This window comes from Gallus gallus, chromosome 10 (assembly GCF_016699485.2).
Source record: "Gallus gallus isolate bGalGal1 chromosome 10, bGalGal1.mat.broiler.GRCg7b, whole genome shotgun sequence".
NCBI lineage: Eukaryota > Metazoa > Chordata > Aves > Galliformes > Phasianidae > Gallus > Gallus gallus.
The window spans coordinates 201,700-208,415 of NC_052541.1; positions in this window are offsets into that span (position 1 = coordinate 201,700).

Below are 6,716 nucleotides of genomic sequence, written 5' to 3' on the forward strand. Positions count from 1 at the left end.
TTCATATTTTTCTGTCCTCTTTTTTATTTCTATTTTCTCTTTTTTCTTTTTTCTTTATCTTTTTTCTTTTTTTAGCTTTTCTCTTTTTTCTCTTTTTTGTTCATTTTTTTTCTTTTCTCCTTTTTCTCTTTTTTGTTCATTTTTTTTCTTTTCTCCTTTTTCTCTTTTTTGTCCATTTTTTTCTCTTTTTTCATTTTTCTCTTTTGTTCATTTTTTTCTTTTCTCTTTTTTCTCTTTTTTGTTCATTTTTTTCTTTTCCTTTTTTCTTATTTTTGTTCATTCTTTTTCTTTTCTCTTTTTTGTATTTTTTTTGGTTATTTTTTTCTTTTCCTTTTTTCTCTTTTTCTTATTTTTCTTTTCTTTTTTCTCTTATTTCATATTTTTTGTGCTTATTTTTTCTTTTCTTTTCTCATCATTGGTTTGCCTTCAGCCCTCCCCTCAGCCCTTCCCTCCGCTCTGCTCTTCACCCATCCCCTCCCCTCCCCATCCCCTCTTTCTCCCTTACCCTCCCCTTTCCCCTTGCCTCTGCCTCCCATTACCTTGCCTGCCCTTCACTTACCTTCTCCTCACTTCCTGCTTCTTGATGCTATGGGCTTTTGCTGCTACTCACGCCAAACCTCAGCACTTGCCTACTCTGCTTGCTGCTCTGCCAAGTTGCTCTCTACTCTGCTCACAGCTTCACGCCTACTGCCTGCCCTTCTCTGTCCCCTTCTCGTGCCCTTCAGGCTTTTCCTCCCCTTGCTGAGCAAGGCCATGCCCGGTAGCTACCCTTGAACCTCCTCCGCCCTTTGCCTTCCTCCACAGAGATGCTTGCTTCTGGCCAGCACTCCTGCCCGGTGCCTAGCCCACACACCTCATCTCTTGGGGAGATAGCAAGGTGGCCTGTAGCTACCCACACCTCCTCCCGGGCATGGCTTCTCAGCTTTGCTTCAAGCCCAGAACCCAAAGGAGCTCCTCTTACCTTTTGGCCCACATTCTTCTCCTCCCGCGCAGCTCCTGTGGCAAGCAGGGGCACAGCTCTGGCCAGATTCCTCCATTCCTGCAAGGTTGCTTTTTGTCATTCTTTGCCGCCTTTTGCTTTGCTCTCTTTTGCTGTGCTATGCCTAGCTTTCCTACTTGCTTGCTCTGTATTTACATGCATTGCTTTTTACTTGTTATTCTCTTTTTTCCCCTGTTTCATTATTTTCCCTTCAACCCTCCCCCTTCCCTCACCCTACCTCCAATTTTTTCCTTCCTACCCTCTCTCCTCTCCCCCCCCATCCACCCACGCCCCCACTTACTCACCCCCCTCACTTCTCCCCCCTCTCCACCCTTCCTCCCTCCCCCCTCTTGCACCCCTCACCCCCCTCTAGCCCCACCGCTTTCCCCACTGCTCCTCCCCCTCTCCCCCCACTCCTTCACTTCCCCTCTCCTCCCCTCTCTTTTGCCCCCATCCACTACCATTCCCCCTTGCTTTAAGGGAAACTTACCTTTCCTGCTCTTCACTGACTTCTTGATTCTCGTGGCTTTGGCTGCTATTTTGCCTTGCTTTGCTTTGCTGTGCTATGCATTGCTTTCTCTGTATTTCTTGCCATCCACTCCTTCCTTCGAGTTATTCTTTACTTTTTGACTTGGCTTTTTTCTTCTTTTCTCTTTACCTTTCTTCTCTTGTCATTATCCGTTTTTCCTTTCGTTTTTTCTTTTTTCATCTATTATTTTTTTATTTTCTTTTTTTCTTTTTTCTTCTTTTCATATTTTTCTGTCCTCTTTTTTATTTCTATTTTCTCTTTTTTCTTTTTTCTTTATCTTTTTTCTTTTTTTAGCTTTTCTCTTTTTTCTCTTTTTTGTTCATTTATTTTCTTTTCTCCTTTTTCTCTTTTTTGTTCATTTTTTTTCCTTTTCTCTTTTTTCTCTTTTTTGTTCATTTTTTCTTTTCTCTTTTTTCTCTTTTTGTTCATTTTTTTCTTTTCTCTTTTTTCTTATTTTTGTTCATTTTTTTCTTTTCTCTTTTTTGTCTTTTTTGTTCATTTTTATTCTTTTCCTTTTTTCTATTTTTTTATTTTTCTTTTCTTTTTTCTCTTATTTCATATTTTTTGTGCTTATTTTTTCTTTTCTTTTTTCATCATTGGTTTGCCTTCAGCCCTCCCCTCAGCCCTTCCCTCCGCTCTGCTCTTCACCCATCCCCTCCCCTCCCCATCCCCTCTTTCTCCCTTACCCTCCCCTTTCCCCTTGCCTCTGCCTCCCATTACCTTGCCTGCCCTTCACTTACCTTCTCCTCGCTTCCTGCTTCTTGATGCTATGGGCTTTTGCTGCTACTCACGCCAAACCTCAGCACTTGCCTACTCTGCTTGCTGCTCTGCCAAGTTGCTCTCTACTCTGCTCACAGCTTCACGCCTACTGCCTGCCCTTCTCTGTCCCCTTCTCGTGCCCTTCAGGCTTTTCCTCCCCTTGCTGAGCAAGGCCATGCCTTGAACCTCCTCCGCCCTTTGCCTTCCTCCACAGAGATGCTTGCTTCTGGCCAGCACTCCTGCCCGGTGCCTAGCCCACACACCTCATCTCTTGGGGAGATAGCAAGGTGGCCTGTAGCTACCCACACCTCCTCCCGGGCATGGCTTCTCAGCTTTGCTTCAAGCCCAGAACCCAAAGGAGCTCCTCTTACCTTTTGGCCCACATTCTTCTCCTCCCGCGCAGCTCCTGTGGCAAGCAGGGGCACAGCTCTGGCCAGATTCCTCCATTCCTGCAAGGTTGCTTTTTGTCATTCTTTGCCGCCTTTTGCTTTGCTCTCTTTTGCTGTGCTATGCCTAGCTTTCCTACTTGCTTGCTCTATTTTGTTGTCATCCGTTTCTTGTTGGTTTGTATTCCTTTTTTTCTTTGTTTCACTATTTTCCCTTTACCTTTTTTTGTATTTTGATTTTTTTTATTCTTTTTCTCTTTTTTCATTTGTATAGTTTCATTTTGTTTCCTTTTTTTCCCTATTTTGTTTTAATTTTTGATTTTGTTTTTGTTTCTTTTGTTTTAGCTCACTGAATTTTTTTATCTTCCTTTTGGCTTTTTTCATTCTACTCATCTTTTCTATATCTGGGCTTGTACCCTGTTCTTGTCTCCCCACATTCTCTTGTAGCCCCTCCTGTATCTCCATATTACTCTTTATTTCCCTCTAGGCCCCACACTCCCATTATAGCCCCCCTACTTCTCTTTATAACCTTATATCTCCCTATACCCCTCCTATACTCCTCCACAATCCCCTATTGCACTTGTTTCGCCATATCACACCTATAGCTTTTCCACTGCTGTCTGTAGACCTATATCCTTTTCTGTCCTACCTTTTTCCCCCTTACAGTCTTTTATAGATCCATATTCTTTTATATGCTCCCCCAGCCCTGTATATCCCTCCCCACAGCTCTCCCTAGCCCCCTGTAGCCCCATGTCCCCCTGTATTTCTTCACATCCTTGCTATAGCCCTATATCCCACCAGTATTCTCTCATCTCCTCTATAACACCTTTAAGTCCCTGTATTTGAGCTATGTCTGGACTATCTAGCCCCACTTTATTTTTATAGCCCATCTTATACCCCCACACAGCTTCCTGTAGCCCCTCCCCAAACCCCCCCAATGTTCCCTACAGCACTGTGTTTCCCTGTGACCCCCTCACCGCCTTCTATTGCCCCAAATCCCCCTATATCCACCCCTATAGCCCCATATACTCTAGTACCTTACCACAGCTTAGTATAGCCCCATATGCCTCCCTAACCCCCCCTTCCCCCCCCCCCCACAGGCTTCTGTAGCCCCAGTAGCCTTCTGTAGCCCTCCACAGCCTTCCCCAGTTCCCCATAGCCCCTTGTCCCTCCTCATTATCTCCCATAGCTGCTTATATCCCCATACCCCCAACAGGTCTGGGTGTCGGGGGGGGTCCGGGGTTTGTGGGGAGCAGCAGTGGATATCATATATCCGTATCCATCCCATATTCATCCCGAGTCCATATCCCCACATCCATCCCATGTCCATTCTATATCCTTATCCCATCCCATTATCATCCCAATCCCCTCTCATGTTCTTCTCATACTGATCCCAAATCCACCCCATATCCAGAGCCCATCCCCTATATATCTGACTTCCTCATATCCCGTCCTGTATCCATGCATATCCTCACATCCCAGTCCCACATCTTTAATCCCAACCCTATATCCAAATCCCAACCCCACTCCCAACCCCTCACCGCACAGGGAGGTGGGTTATGGCCGCGCAGGTGTTTTTCCCTGTCCCGGTGCCGCTCTCCCTCCCTTCCGGCTCCGGCGCTGCTGTCCTCAGCACCACTCCCGTCGTGCCGCGGTTCCGTCTCGGTGCTGCCCGGACAGCTCCGGCGCACAGCGGCTGCAGCGGCGCTCCCGTGCTGCGGTCCCGGGCCCGGGCTGCGGCAGCGGCGCTGTCTGAGGGGACAGTCGGGCGGCTCCGAGCCGGCTGGCAACGGCCGCTCCCGCGCGCTGCGGCTCAGCCAATCGGAGCAGGGGACGCTGCCGCTGACCAATGAGAGGCCGGGGGCGGGGCGATGCGGGGCCGTTGGTTGGGGGCGCGAGGGCGGGGGGCGGGGCGGAGCGGCGGTGGGGGCGGGGCCTCCGGGGTGCGTCCTATTGCGATAGGGGGTGGGATCTGGGATTGGGATGAGGGATTGGGATTGGCAGGTGGAAGGTGGGGTTGGAATGTGGGATTGGGAATGAGTTGGAGTTGGAGTTGGGATGGGAGTATAGGATGTGGGACTGGGATGTGGAGTTGGGATGTTAGATGTAGGACTGGGATGTGAATTTTGGGATTGTGGTGTGGGGATATGGATATGGAATGGGAAACCGTAAAATGGGTCATATATGGGATGGGCCACAGATATGGGGTGGGCTTGGGACAGATATGGGATCAACATAGGAAGAATGTGGGATGGATTGGGGATAGGATATGGATATGGGGTGGGGTACGGGATGACAATGGGATAAGTATTTGGAATGGACATAGGATGGATGTGGGGATTTGGATTTCAGATAGATACGGATATGGGGTACGGGATGGGGATAGGATGTGGGGGTATGGATATGGGATGGATTTGAGATGGCTATGGGGTGGATATGATGGATATGGAATGGGCTATGGATATGCGATGGGATAAAGTCGTGAGATATGGATATGGGATGGCTATCAGGTGGGGCTGTAGTGGTTATGGGGCCATAGGGGCTATGGGGCCAGGATGCTGTAGTGACCTCTGTCCCCAAAGTTGCCCCCCGATGTGACACATGGGGCCCCATATCCTCTCTTCTGCCCTTTATTCACATCGAGGCATGGGGGGGAGGGGGGGGAGGGGGGTCATCCCCCAATCCCATTATCAAAAATTAAACCTTAATTACAAAATAAGGGGTGTCACCCCTGCCCCATGGGAACAATGGTGGTCTGTGGGGGTGGACACAGAAGGGGTCCCTAGAGGAGCGTCCCCAACTTTGGGGTGTGACACTGTGGGGGGTGTCCTCAACATTGGAGTGTGACAGGGGGATGTCCCCAACTTTGGGGGTGTGACACCATGATGCAGTGTCCCCACTTCCACTGGGAAGTCCTCGAGTTGGTCACAGCGTTCCCAGCTTCAGTGCAATGTCCTCAGGGGGGTCCTTTTGTCCCCTCCGCATGACGGTGACACCCGACGCCAGCTGCCAAAAGCGACACCCGATGACGGTGACGCCGCATCACGGCTGTTCCACACTGATGTCACACGCAGCCCCCTCTGGTGGTGGCATAGAGTTCACTACCATGTGTCCCTGACCTCGTGGCAGAGGATGGTGACAGCGTCAGAGGGCTCAGGTGTCAGTGGGTCCGGCTGTAGGCGGGCCTGGAGAGGTGACAAAAGACAGTGAGAGGCTTAGTGACAGCATGGTGACAACGTGGGGCCACCTGTGCCTGCCCCTATGTGGTGGTCAGAGCACAAGGAATGGTGTCACCCAAGAGACGGTGACACACAAGTGATGGTGACACTGGATGAGGGTAACAACAGTGACAGCCAGGGATGGGGACATTGCGTCACGGCTGTTCCACATCGAGGTCACGCTGTGTCGAGGTGTCACCTGAGTGATGGTGACACCTGAAGACAGTGACACTCAGTGACACTCAATGGCATCCAGTGAAGGTGACACCCAACGATGGTGACACCAGCAACCCTACGTGTTCCCCAGCGGTCCCCAGCTCCCCTCCTGGTACCCCTCCTCATCACCTCTTCAATGAAGATGTCACCATGCTCCAGTTGTGCCACCGTGGCAGGGGGGACAGCTTGGGACAGTCGGGGTGACAGCATCACCTGGCTCCAGGAGCTGTAGGACACTGATGGGGCTCTCGAGGTAGATGGGTTGGTATGGCTCCAGGCTCCACAGTTACAGTGACAAAGAAAACTCCAGGGACAGGCACTTGTCCCGGTGGTGGCACCGCCGGCAGTTGTCCCAGTGTCAGCCGGTGGCCCTGGGGGAGTTGTTTTGGTGGGGCATGGGGGTTTGGTGAGAACTGTCCATTTCTGAAGGGAAGTGGGGAAAAACTACAACAAAATTGACACAGTATTTATTTTAATGGAAACAGACATTTTGGGGGGCAATCCCACAGGGACAAAACAGAGTGAGAACGTGTCACTATGTGATGTTGTCCTCAGAATCCCCATCTGAGACCTCTGGAGGACTCCAGGAACACCTGGGGACCCCCTGGTCACCCCACGACTCCTCTGGG